Raw genomic sequence first — 14,831 nt, 5'->3', positions numbered from 1 at the left:
AAACACAACAAACGGAAACTTTGTCTTCTGCAAGCTGGAATGGAACTAGTGAAATTGCAGGTAGAAGAAAGAAGTGCCAATGCAAAAGGGTTATGTAACCAAATTGTTCAATCAATGGAGACTATTCTACAAAAGAAACTCAAAGAAGTGACAACAGAAGCACATCAGCCTCCTGCAGGGAAAGGTCGGTACCATATTTGTGTAAGAGAAGCTAAAACAAAGAAGCAGAAGTACAACAATCTATGTAAACCAAGATAGTATTGTGGACAGTGCCATAAACATGTGTGTAACACACATTCAGAAAAATTGTGAAGTGTGTCTGTTGCTTTGAAGTTGAGGACTCAGAGTAGTCTATTGTATATGAACACATCTGTATTTTGTATTGTAATATGTCAATTTTTTTATTTACTCAATCCAATATTTATAACAATTAAGACAGTTATAAACCGATGACTTAGTTAAAATACATAAACCATTTTGAAAGTTGTAATTTTTCGTCAGTAAACTTATTTAATACCTGTGGGCTCGCCGAACCCTCCCCCCCCCTACCCTTAGGCATCCAAGTTAGAAAAAAAGGCTTGGGCGTCCTAGGGTTAACATCTAAGGTGATCAGTCCCCTAGAACTTAGAACTACTGAAACCTAAGGACATCACACACATCCACGCCCGAGACAGGATTCGAACCTGTGACCGTAGCAGTCGCGCGGATCCGAACTGAAGAGCCTAGAACCTCTCGGTCACAGCGGTCGGCGGAGCCGCAGTAGAATCCCTAAAAGGCCACAGAGAACCGCGTCACGGACGAAGTAAAAGCAGTGGGAAGATGAGGCTTCTGTTTCGTAGTTCTTCTCTCTCTGGTTCGGCGATTGATTCTGGTAGGGTTACTTGTATATTGCTCCGTCAACTGACGGATCTCTACCGTTCTTTGTTCTTCTTTCTGGGTTGAAGTTCCATGCGCATTTCTTACTCTGAATATCAATAGAATATGTTCTGAGCTTCGGCTCGCCGCTTTGCGACAGTTTATATATCACTCTGGGACAAATGTTTTTTTTACAGGAAGTCTTATTCGACCAGTTTTCCATTCCTGGGTTCTCAACCTTTTTCAATGTAGCTTCCGAACTTCCTACGGGCACTGCCTCGTTTTATAGGGAAGGCATTCCGTTGATGGATTTCGAAGTACTCGACAGTGGAAGGGGGATCGGGTGAACGTTTTCTGATCTCAGTTTACTCCTTCTTTATGCCCTTTCTTGCATAGGTTGTAATACCGCACGTTCGAGTTTACATAAAGAAGAAATCACTTACCTGCTTCGGAAATCCCCACAAAAATTACCTTAGGTGGGGGCTTCAATTGTGTTCTACGGTCGGTGGATCAGTCTCCTAATTTCAATTTCAGTAAAGAACTCGGCGACCTGGTGCGCTCCTTGCGCCTGCGTGACGTGTGGGTTTCTCGCTGTCCCGCACTTGTGCGACATACGTACTTTACTCCCACATCTAGCAGTCGCCTCGATCGCTTTTACCTTTCCGATTCCTTGTGAGGGCAACTTCTGGACGTTGATGTGATACCAGCCTGTTTTACTGATCACTGCGCCGTAGCCGTCACGTTTAATTACGAGCGTCAACCGGTAAAATTGTTTCGTTCTCCCTGGATGTTCAATATAGCGTATCTTCAAGATATCTCTCTTGGTGTCGTCCTGGTGGACGTATGGGTTCGTTGTTCTCGTAGTGTGGACCGGTACTCGTCTACTGTGGTATGGTGGACACTGCATGTTAAACCACAAATCCGTAAGGCTCTCATGCGTTTTGGAGCTGCGAAGGTGGCAGATGATCGACTAACGCAAGAATTTTACTACTCAGTCTTACGTCAACTGTACGATAGTGCTACGCATGCTTCGCTACGGGTTACTGAAATACAGCGCATCGAAACCAAGTTGCTGCAGCTCAAACGCATGCAAATGGAGGGACTACGGACGAGGTCTCAACCAAGTCCCTTTTACAAGACGCATTGACGTCACTATACCATCTACTCCGTTTACGGGATCGCAGGAAACGTGTGTGCCTTGCCTCCCTCACAACCGCATGTTCACCTCACACTGTGACATTTCCGACTTTATTTACACCTATTTTACTGATCTTTACGATACCCATGTCCCTGCTGAAAACTCTCTCGATGACTTCACATCCTTGCTGCATCTTGTCGTCACTCCTCAATTAAATGACACCTTTCTGGGTCCCTTTCACAAGGATGATATATATGACGGTGTTACAGGATCTCAGCCCTGCAAGTCGCCTGGATTAGACGGTATTCCTAAGGAGTTTTATGTTCAATTTTGGCCACTCTTTGGTGACACCTTAACGTCAATGGTAAATGAAGTGATGCGGTGAGTCTCACTTCCTGCTACTTTTCAGGAAGGTAAACTGGTTCTACTCCCGAAATCCACAGGTCGACCTGCGATTGATTCCCTCCGTCCAATTTCCTTAACTTCGATTAAAAAATTAATGCTCGAGCAATTAACATCCCTCTCTCTAAGCTGCTCGATACCATTATTGCCGCCCACCATAGCTGTGTGCCTGGACGCACGATACTGACTTCTGTTCTCGAATGTCGCGATGTAATTTCGGTGACGGCTGCCGCTAATATCCCAGGGGCTTTGCTTTTTCTTGATTTCCAAAAAGCGTTTGATCGTGTCAGCCATGATCTTTTAACGAGAGTGCTCGCCGCTATCGGCTTTAATGATGATGCTCGACAGGTCTTAACTCGCTAACTCGCCTTTCGCCTATTTACCGGTATCTGTGTCTAGGTGATTGTGAACGGTCGCCCTACGCCCCCCCTCCCCGGATATCGATCAGACGGGCTTTATCCCAGGGAATCCCCTTAACCATGTCCCTTTTTGTCTTGATCTTATATCCCTTACTTTTCCGCCTCGCCATGCAGTTGCGTGGCTGGACTATATTGGGGGAACTTTTTTCGGTCCATGCATACGCTGATGACGTCATGGTTTTAGTACGACATGTCGAGGACATGCCGAGGCTTAAGGATACCTTGGATTCATTTTGTCGTCTTGCTGGTGCTCGCATTAATGATCGTAAATGCACGTTCCTACCGTTGAGAGGCTTCGATCATGTCGTCATTCTTTGGGCGACGGTCGTCAATTGCCATAAGACCTTAGGGATCTTAGTGAATCGCAATCCGATCAAAATGGGGACACTAAATTGGCGTGAGGTTACTAGGCGTGTTCACGGGACGATCCTCCAACATGAACGCCGTTCCCTTAGCCTCCTTCACAAGGTACGGGTTTTAGAAACCTATGTCTTCAGTAAAGTATATTACGTTGCGCAGGTCTTCCCACTTTCCGCGGTGATGGCCCGCAGACTGAAACAGCTGTCTGGTCGATTCCTATGGCGCCGCCATATCTTTCGTGTCCGGTATGAAGTAGTGGCCAGGCCTCGAAAGCTTGGAGGATTGGATCTTTCCGATATCAAAATGAAGACATCCATCTTATTTGCCCGCCGCAATGTTTTAACCTGTACGCGGGCTCCGCATTCAGTTAACTCTCGTTTACTTTCCCGCCTCCGGTCTGTCTGTCTGACCCCTCCTGTCGATGTTGGACGGATTAATCCTAAACTGCGGCACATTAGTGAATACTTTCTAATTATCGGTATCCTAGGTGCTGCTATACTGTCTATGACGCATATTAATACCAACATGCTATCATCCCGTTGGAGTGCACCATGTCCCCCTTCTTTTGTTGAACTTGCTTCCCCATCAACGTCTTGGAAAACGGTCTGGTCTCATCTTAGTCTTCCTATACTGCCGATGGAGATTGCTTCAACGTGGTATAAGGTCATTCACCGTCTGACACCTACTGGTGATCGTCTGGTTCGTTTTGGCATTCGTCCGACTGATCAGTGTGAGGAATGTCATCAAACTGGCACCTTACTTCACAGGCTTGTTGCTTGCGGACGGGATCCCTGGCTCTGGGTCCGCCGTCAATTAGCTCTCCTTACTCGAGGGCCTGGAACCGCTTTCCCAGACGACATTCTCCTACATCCGGACATCTCCATTTTTCCTCAGACGAAAACGAACACGATTGTCTGGCACTTGGGTTACTATGTTCACTATGTCGTTGAAGGCGGGAATGACCCAGATCCCCGCGTTTTTCACCACTATCTGACAACTGCGCATTGGAAATGTCAGCGGTTGCCACGATACCGAACGCTTTTTGCGAATATGCTTTTTCTTATGTTTAGCCGTCAGGGTGTTGGTTAAGCTCTCCTGTGATCCCTGTTTCTTCCCAAGCTTGAGTCCCCTCCCTTGTAGCTTTTCTGTCACTTTTTCTCTTCCAAATGTAAAAAAAAAAAAAAGAATTGACAAGAAGGGTGGCATAATGGGTTAGTCTTCCCATTCAGAATTTAATAATTGATTGTGCTTGAAATAATTTGTTGATTTTCTTTTGCAGCTGATATTAAATGATGATTTGACTATGGTTATCTGGTTTTCATGAAAATACCAAGTCGTCCGCAGCTCGTGGTCGTGCGGTAGCGTTCTCGCTTCCCACGCCCGGGTTCCCGGGTTCGATTCCCGGCGGGGTCAGGGATTTTCTCTGCCTCGTGATGACTGGGTGTTGTGTGACGTCCTTAGGTTAGTTAGGTTTAAGTAGTTCTAAGTTCTAGGGGACTGATGACCATCGATGTTAAGTCCCATAGTGCTCAGAGCCATTTGAACCATTTTTTTGAAAATACCAAGTCAATCTGATAATTAAAAAAAAAGATGATAGAGCACCTGCCCGCGAAAGGCAAATGTTCCGAGTTCGAGTCTCGGTCCAGCACACAGTTTTAATCTGTCAGGAAGTTTCAGATCAGCGCACACTGCGCTGCAGAGTGACAATCTCATTCTGAATACACCGATTCTGCTTATGAAACTAATACAAGTCGGCTTTATCTATTCTCGTGGAATCTTGACTGTTTTTATTATTATCATCATGATTGCGTGTTTAAAAATGGGTGTTATCTCAAGTCCTGTGTTATTTCATACTTCATAACCTCCAATTATAAAGTAGACACGACTTGAGTTATAGTTCGGCGTGGAATTGCATGGAACAGGCAATAATGATCAAACTGCTTACAAAACTAGAATGCCAGAATCTGCTGCTATTGCGAATGATTATCTGCCGGATGATAGAAACTTTGCAGGCATGTCGGTAGAGGGGAGCTATTCTGATATTATGCCCTCAAATGTTTATCTTTCCCGCTCCTTATCGAACAACCGCCAAGAATATTCCTTTCCAGACGAAAATGCATTTCAAACTTGGTTTGACGAAGTCTTTAACTCAGAACCAGTAGGTTTTTACAGGTGTGGAATCGGTAAACTACCTTAGCATTGTTAGGCTATTTTAGATCATGTGAGAGAATATATTGTTGGTGAGTGATTAATGTTTACTGATATGGTCAGTAAATTAATGGAAGACAGTATTAAAATATGCACTGTTCTAATACAAATGAAATGGAAATTACTACGATAATCTTATGACGAAAGTCTAGTTTAATAAAACAAGAAGTATCTATAACACGAGCATGCCTACATCAGCATGAATTAGTAAGTTATTACTCACTTTGGGTTTAGAAACGGTCTTTGTTTACTAGCTGCCCTGTGTCATATTCAAGCAGTATGGAACTGTGGAATTTCGTAAATAAAACTGTGTATTCACAAATATCAAAAAATACGTCGGCAGAAACGGAAAGAGGCATTATTCATTGTGCATTATCTTAAGTTTCTCGCCATTACACGTGAGGTACTGGAAGTAGCAAGACGATAATCGATAAAAAAGATTTCTTAAGATTTCCTTACTGATTTGCGATGTGGCTGCTTGTAGCTCTGTAACAGAATGGCTAAAAATATGCCCTTCAGTGAGACGGAAAGTGAACCAACGCAGCCTTCGTCTGGCAGGCGATCACTTTACCCCCGAGTTAGGGGAAGAGCTATAGCATCAGTTTCCCATTTATTTCCCCAGTGGTAGCTACGTCATATAAATCGCAACGTGGAGGACGAGATTACTTGCAATTTCCACTTGGAATGACTTTCCTGGACTCAAAATCATAAATTGATTACTTTAAGTTGTAAGGTGGCGTGGTCTCTTGACCTTCATTTCTTACATATTCCGTCCTCACAATCGTACTCTGCACATCAAGACGCTTCATTCGAACACAAACTCAATAAGGTAGAGTCAATTTTGTATGAATTCATGTAAGCGATATGCAAATCTAATAAGTAAATCGTAAGTGCGCACCGATGTTGAAAAAAGTCAAGGCTGGCGTACACAACATGACGACCACAGGAATTTTCGTTCTAAAGAGAAAACCAACCCGCTGGGAAGACTGTCCCTTCAGAGGGGTGGGTCAACTACATACCTACTTCGGCTGAAGCGACCGCCCAGAGAGAAGACAGCTTTTGCCGGAGCGAAGGGATAACGATCCCTGTGTTCGACTTAAAAGCAAATTCCGCTACATTGTGTGGGAGCGCCCAGAAGACGCATTTTTTCACGGACTGACTGCGTAGTTACGGAGTTCTCACAGGAGGACAGTATACGCCTAATGGAGATGCTACAGATTTGTGCATTGGTCGCCTTAAACGAAACGTCATTCTCCCATTTAAAAGATCAACGCTGATTGGTGGAATATTTCTGACGCAAAGAGTCAGAGGAGTAACGGAAGGCAGCGAATGATATACCCTTGTAACTTTTCCAGAAAGAGGGGCCGTTCCGTTGTCACTCTTGGAGCGGGAACAGGTAACGAGAGCGAGTACGCTCGTACGTGTACGTGAAGGGCGAGGAACGAAGTCTCTACTCAGTACTTCACTGGGAGAGCACCCCTGATGTTAGTGAATCGGAGTGACACTCTATATTGAGTCACTCGCGATTAAGCGTTGTTCACTGTGTTGGCCGCCACACTTATTGTGCAGTGTCAACACGGACAGAGTACTAGTTAAACGCCTGTGACCGAGTACTGAGTGGCATCGTGGTGGCCTGTTTATCTGACCAGTGTACCACGCCAATAGTTAGACTAGGGGCAGATAGGAATCCTTGACTTCATCAAAGTGTAGGGAGAATTTGGTTGGCGAAGGTCAATCCAGATAGAAAGAGATAGTTGTGTTATTGGTCAGCAGCGAGCTGGTCGTGCGGTAGCATTCTCGCTTCCCACGCCCGGGTTCGATTCCCGGCGGGGTCAGGGATTTTCTCTGCCTCGTGATGGCTGGGTGTTGTTTGATGTCCTTAGGTTAGTTAGGTTTAAGTAGTTCTAAGTTCTAGGGGACTGATGACCATAGATGTTAAGTCCCATAGTGCTCAGAGCCCGTCAGCAGCGAGCGACACTGGCAGCAGTCGTCGCAGCTCACGGTATTGTGCGCTACAGTGTATGTGAGCCCCATCTTTCCTCCCTAACAGTACACTCCACTATGTTTCTCACACGACAGCCTTCACCGTACCTAGAAAAGTTATCCAAGTTGTGTAGGCGTGGCTCTCAGTCATTCTGCCGAGTAAATAACATTCTTAAAGAAAAGGGAGAAAAGAACCTTTCCATACTTTGAAAAATAATAGCATTCCTATCAATAAGAGGCAATCTACTGTTCCAAAAAGAACCTGGAAATTTATTATTATTTTATAAGAAAAAGTTTCACTTGATTTCCTCAGAATTTTTGTAATAAATAATATTTTTCGTTCGTTTAATGTTTTTCTTACACTAACTAGCAATACTCCCGTACCCAAGCAATGCACTAATTATGTAAGAATATAGAATATTTTTGTGTCTTTTCCTTACAGTGGACGACTCCAGAAAATATTTTTTGCTGAATGTTTTTCAAGCTGTTCTTGTTGGTACATTAGGAGTGTCTGTCTGACTTCTGTAGTAGTGTGAGGTGGAAATTGTTTCTTGCAGGAGCCACAGGGTACTTGTTGGATCAACCCATTGTGCAACTTGACAAAATAAAACCCACACACACACAGAAAATGGCGACCTTGCTAGGATAGGTAAAACTGCCAGGACAGGTAAAATAGGTACATTACCAAGATAGAAAAGTGTCGGAATAGGTGACATATGATAGTTAGGTATGGCAGGCCGCAGCATTATCTCTTTGAAAAAAAATTCTTTCATGTATTAAGGAGTTATTTGCAAAGATTAGGGATTAGAATAGATACAAGTAGCGAGGAATGTAGAATTGTAGGGACAAGGTCTCGTGTTATTGTGTTGGACAATTTTGGAATTTTACGATTTTTGAGTAGCTGTTAGGGCATAGGAGTTTCAGGTGATAGACACAGATGCTGAGTGATGCAGAGACGCAGAGTGACACAGTATCAAATAAGTTAGAATTAAGAAGTAACATTTTTAACCCTTTGCAAGCGCACAGGTGGAGATTGGAGACTGTAGCAGAGCAGACAGAACATTAGCCGAGAAGTCACGACGTTGTTTTTGTTGTTGGTTCAACCAACTGGTAAGTGGTCGTATAGTTTTGTAGATAAGGTTGTGGTGTGATGAAAGAACTTCCATGTTAACTAGAGCAAAAGCCGGAAGGATGCGTGATAGACAGCAGGTAAACAAGATGGGGAAAATCAATCAGATAAACAGCAAATAAATGAGTTTGTTGAGAATAGGACAGACGGTGAAAGTGAAAATAGGACAGACGGTGAATCAGAGAATAGGACAGTTGGTGAGGTGCAGAATCAGCAGGCTCAGTTAGATCGGGGATGGACACTCATACAGTGGTGGATATGTGTTTAGGAATCAAAATGCCAACGCTCAGGGGTACTTTGAAACGGGTCACGATGTCAGAAACAGCAACTGGCGAGACCAAGGCGCGAATAATTAAGAGGAAATTATGATCCACAGAGACAAGAACAACACAACAAACGGAAACCGGAAGTAGAAGTTTGGCCACCGAATCCTGAAAAACGTAAGGATTGATGGAAAAATACGGAAGAGGTTTGGCAAACGAACGATCACTCATTAACACAATCAAAACAGAACATTTATGTCTTGGAAGGAGATAAATAAAAATTAGAAAACACTGCCAATAGCCACAACTCAGATAGACAGGGAGTTACGAAAATTTTCGATAAAAAGTCAGGAAGGAAGAGAGATGGATAAAGAGAGAGGGGTTGGGCTGAGTGAGTGGGGAGGAGGAGGAGGTGGATAGGGAGAGTGGAAGGAGGAGATGGATGGAAAGAGGGGGCAAGAGGAGATGGACAGAGAGAGGGGGGAAAAGTAGATGGTTAGGGAGATGGAAGAGGAGAAGATGCACTAATAGAAGATTGGAATAAATAAGCACCTGGGCAGTGCCAGGTTTCTCAGCTAGTATAATACAAACCATGTTTGGTAGACATAAACGAAACATGCAGTTACCGAAGACAGGTAGAATCCGTCAGATAGCCACCAGTCGCCGGTTGACACTCACAGCCAAACAGGTCACAGCCGTGGATGGGATGGTTCGTGTATGTGGTTTGCCTGTCTGGTCCACCCTTGAATGGGTGCCTTTGTAGTCTTTTCTGTCTCTAACCCTTGTCTTCCCAATACAACTGTCTGCCACACCCATATTTAATTTGATGTGGAAGCCTGAATTTTAGCAATCATAACAAGAGTTCCTGTTGTGGTCTTCACTCCGAAGACTGGTTTGATGCAGCTGTGCATGTAACTCTATCTTGTGCAAGGATCTTCATCCCCAAATAACTACTGCAACCTACATCCTTCTGAATCTGCTTTCTGTGTTGATCTCTTGGTCTTCCATTACAATTTCTAGCCACCACACTTCCCTTCATGTCTCAGAATGTATCCTGTCAACCAATTCCTTCTTTTTGTCAAGTTGTGCCACAAATTCCTTTTCTCCTCAGTTCTGTTCGGTACCTGCTATTAGTTATGCGATCTACCCATTTAATCTTCAGCATTCTTCCGTAATACCACATTTCAAAGGTTTCTCTTCGTTACTGTTTATCGTCCATGTTTCACTTTCATACATGGCTACCCACCACACAAATATCTTCAGAAAGGACTTCCTAACGGTTACATCTATATTTGATGTTAACAAATTTCTCCTCTTCAGAAACGCTTTTCTTGACACTGCCAATCTACATTCTATATCCTCCTTACTTTGGTCACCATTAGTCGTTTTGCTGCCCAAATGGCACAACTAATCCATTACTTTTAGAGTCTTGTTTCCTGATATAATTACCCCACCATCAACCGATTTAATTCTGCTACATTCCATTATCTTTCTTTTGCTTTTGTTGAGATCTTACTTCCTGCTTTCACGGGACTGTACATTCTGTTCAACTGCTCTTCGAAGTCCTTTTCTTCTTCCTGAACTATAATTCCTACTTCAATTATTTTGTTTCCATTACTGCTTTCTCGATATACAGGTCGAATAACATCGGGGCAAGCTACAATTCCATCTAATTCCCTCCTCAGCAGCTACTTCACTTTCATACCCTCGACTCTTATATCCGCTGTCTGGTTTTTGTACAAGTGATGTACAACCTTGCGCTCTCTGTATTTTACCCCTACTACCCTTAGAGTTTCAAAGAGTGTATTCCAGTTAGTATTGTCAAAAGGTTTCTCTAAGTATATAAATGCTATAAACGTAGGTTTGCCTTTCCTTAACGTATCTTCTATGAGAAGTCGTAGGCTCAGTATTGCCTCGTGTGTTCATACATTTCTCCGGAATCCAAAATGATCTCCCTGAGGTTGGTTTCTACCAGTTTTTCTATTATTCTATGAGGCATTCGTGTTAGTATTTATTTTATTTTAAAACTGAAGAAACTACAAAAAGATAGGAATTTAATGAGATGGGACCTGGATCAATTGAAAGAACCAGAGGTTGTAGAGAGTTTCAAGGAGACCAATAGGGAACGACTGACAAGAATGGAGGAAATAAATACAGTAGAAGAAGAATGGGTAGCTTTGAGAGATGAACTAGGGAAAGCAGCAGAGGAGCAAGTAGGTAAAAAGATGAGGGTTAATAGAAATCCTTGGGTAACAGAAGAGATATTGAATTTAATTGATGAAAGGAGAAAATACAAAAATGCAGTAAATAAAACAGGCAAATAGGAATACAAACGTCTCAAAAATGAGATCGACAGGAAGTGCAAAATGGCTAAGCAGGGATGGATAGGGGACAAATGAAAGGATGTAGAAGCATGTATCACTAGGAGTAAGATAGATACTGCCTACAGGAAACTTAAAGAGACCTTTGAAGAAAAGAGAACCACTTGCATGAATATCAAGAGCTCAGATGGAAACACAGTTCTAAGCAAAGAAGGGAAAGCAGAAGGGTGGAAGGAGAATATAGAGGGTTTATACAAGGGTGATGTACTTGAGGACAGAATTATGGAAATGGAAGAGGACGTAGATGAAGATGAAATAGGAGATATGATATTGCGTGCAGAGTTTGACAGAGCACTGAAAGGCTCCGGGAATAGACAACATTTCATTAGAGCTACTGATAGCCTTGGGAGAGCCAGTCCTGACAAAATTCTACCATCTGGTGAGCAAGATGTATGAGACAGGCGAAATACCCTCAGACTTCAAGAAGAATATAATAATTCCAATCCCAAAGAATTCAGGTGTTGACAGATGTGAAAATTACCGAACTATCAGTTTAATAAGCCACGGCTGCAAAATACTAACACGAATTCTTTACAGACGAATGGAAAAACTGGTAGAAGCCGACCTCGGGGAAGATCAGTTTGGATTCCGTAGAAATGTTGGAACGCGTGAGGCAATACTGACCCTACGACTTATCTTAGAGAATAGATTAAGGAAAGGAAAGCCTAAGTTTCTAGCATCTGTAGACTTAGAGAAAGCTTTTGACAATGTTGATTGGAATACTCTCTTTCATATTCTGAAGGTGGCAGGGGTAAATTACAGGGAGCGAAAGGCTATTTGCAATTTCTACAGAAACCAGATGGCAGTAATAAGAGTCGAAAGGCATGAAAAGGAAGCAGTGGTTGGGAAGGGATTGTGACAGGGCTGTAGCCTATCTCCGATGTTATTCAATCTACATACGGAGCAAGCAGTAAAGAAAACAAAAGAAAAATTCGGAGCAGGAATTAAAATCCTTGGAGAAGAAATAAAAACTTTGAGGTTCACCGATGACATTGTAATTCTGTCAGAGACAGCAAAGGGCCTGGACGATCAGCTGAATGGGATGGACAGCGTCTTGAAAGGAGGATATAAGATGAACATCAACAAAAGCAAACCGAGGATCATGGAATGTAGTCGAATTAAGTCGGGTGATACTGCGGGAATTAGATTAGGAAATGAAACGCTTAGAGTAGTAAATGAATTTTGCTATTTGAGGAGCAAAATAACTCACGATGGTCGAAGTAGAGAGGATATAAAATGTAGACTGGCAATGGCAGGGAAAGCGTTTCTGAAGAAGAGAAATTTGTTAACATCGAGTATAGATTTAAGTGTCAGGAAGTCGTTTCTGAAAGTATTTATATGCAGCGTAGCCATGTATGGAAGTGAAAAGTGAGCGATAAATAGTTTAGACAAGAAGAGAATAGAAGCTTTCGAAATGTGGTGCTACAGAAGAATGCTGAATATTAGATGGGTAGATCACAGAACTAATGAGGAGGTAGTGAACAGAATTACGGAGAATAGAAATTTGTGGCACAACTTGAGTAGAAGAAGGGATCGGTTGGTAGGACATATTCTGAGGCATCAGGGGATCACCAATTTAGTATTGGAGGGCAGTGTGGAGGGTAAAAATCGTAGAGGGAGACCAAGAGATGAATACACTAAACAGATTCAGAAGGATGTAGGTTGCAGTAGGTACTGGGAGATGAAGAAGCTTGCACAAGATAGATTTGCATCGAGAGATGCATTAAACCAGTCCACAACAAAAACATTTACCAAACATGAGTTATTAAACAGATAGTTCGGTAATATTCACACCTGTCAGCACTAGTTTTGTCATGGCTGGCTCGTCCAAAAATATCAGTAGTTCTGATGGCACGTCGTCTGCTCCAAGGGCCTTGTTTCGATTTAGGGCTTTCAGTGCTCTATCAGATTCTTCTCGCAATATCGTATCTCCCACCTCATCTTCATCTACGTCCTCTTCCTCTTTATAATATTGCCCTCAAGTTCATCTCCATTTTAAAGACCTTCTATATGCTCCTTCCTCCTTTCAGCTTTCACTTCTTCTCTTAGTACTGGTTTTCCATTTGAGCTCTTGCTAATCATATAGCTGCATCTCTTTTCTCCAAAAGCCTATAATTTTTCTGTTCGTATCAATCTTCCTCTAATGATATATGCTTCCAAATCCTTACATTTGCCATCTTGCCATTCCTGCTTAGCCATTTTACACTTCCTGTCTATCTTTTTTTTATATTTATTTCCCATTTTGCCTGCTTCATTTGCTGGATTTTTATATTTTCTCCGTCTATCAACTAAATTTAATATTTCCTGTGATATCCAAGGATTTCTACTAGGCCTTGTCTTTATACCTATTTGATCCTCTGCTACCTTCACTGTCTCTCAAAGGTAGCGATTCGTCTTTCAGTGTATCTATTTCCCCCAAATCATTCAGTTGTTGCCTAATGCTCTCTCTGAAACTCTTGACTACTTCTGGTTTTCTCAACTTACCCAGGTCCCATATCCATGATTTTCTACTTTTCAGTTTCTTCAGTTTTGACCTATAGTTCATAACCAATAAATTGTGGCCAGAGTCCACATCTGCCTCTGGAAATGTGTTACAATTTAAAATCTGGATCAGAAATCTTTTTCTTACAATTATGTAATCAAAATTAAACCTTCCCGTGTCTCCAGGTCTCTTCCACATATACAACCTTCTTTTATGATTGTTAAATCAAGTGTTAGCAATGATCCAACTATGCTCTGTGTAAAATTCTGCCAGGTGGCTACGTCTTTCATTCCTTTGTTCCAGCTCATATTCACCTGATTTTATTCTGTTTTCCTTTTCCTACTATCGAATTCCAGTCCCGCAACACATTTAAATTTTTTTTTCCCTTAACTGTTTCAATAATTACGGCTATAGTTTCCTTGCTTTCAGTCGTTCGCACAGTAGCAGCACAGTAAGACCATTTTGGTTGATATTATAAAGCCAGATCAGTCAGTCATACTGAGCGCGGCGGGTTTCGAATCCGCGCCAGCTGGCATGGACCTCGATTACCACTAGAGGGCTCTGCAGCTGTCCTGCCGTAAGCCGCGGCTGCCTGTGTTCCTAGCCCGTGTATTATGTGGGGGCGCCACGGTGGAGCATGTGGTCTCAGCGGCCAATAGCGACATACCCTATCATGTATTTAAGCGCCTGCCTCTCGCTCAACGAGCATCTTTGGCGGAACTCATGTCGAGTGCCGCCCTTCGAGAATTGTTGCCACAATTGCCGAAGCACTACGATTTTCAGCTAACGCAGCAGAAGTCGACGGAGCCTGTCCAGCAGCAGCAGCAGTTCCAGAAGGGTCAGCCGGTTCCAGCCACTCCGGCAGGTTCTAGCACTGCCAGCAGGTTCCAGCATCGCCCTCACAGGCTCCAGCCAGCCCTAGCCAGCCAGCCAGCCAGACAGCCAAGCAGCTGCTGCAGCAGCAGCAGCAGCGGCAGCAACAGGCAGCGCCAGCAGCAGTAGCAGCAGCTGCGGTCCAGCCCATCGCCGCCCCTGGCAGGGGATATTCCTCCTGCAGCCACCCTACCGTCGGCGGTAGCAGAGCGGGGATTTGGCCACGGCCAGTGTCCTCATCTTCATCTTCGTCTTTCTCATCGTGTGTGATTCGTCACTGTATTCGTCCATTTTTATTCCGTTTCTCCTGTTCTGTTTTACCTTGTAACCCTTACCAT

The sequence above is a fragment of the Schistocerca piceifrons genome, chromosome X, assembly GCF_021461385.2.
Source record: "Schistocerca piceifrons isolate TAMUIC-IGC-003096 chromosome X, iqSchPice1.1, whole genome shotgun sequence".
In the NCBI taxonomy this organism is placed as follows: domain Eukaryota; kingdom Metazoa; phylum Arthropoda; class Insecta; order Orthoptera; family Acrididae; genus Schistocerca; species Schistocerca piceifrons.
Note: the sequence above shows the minus strand (reverse complement) of the source record.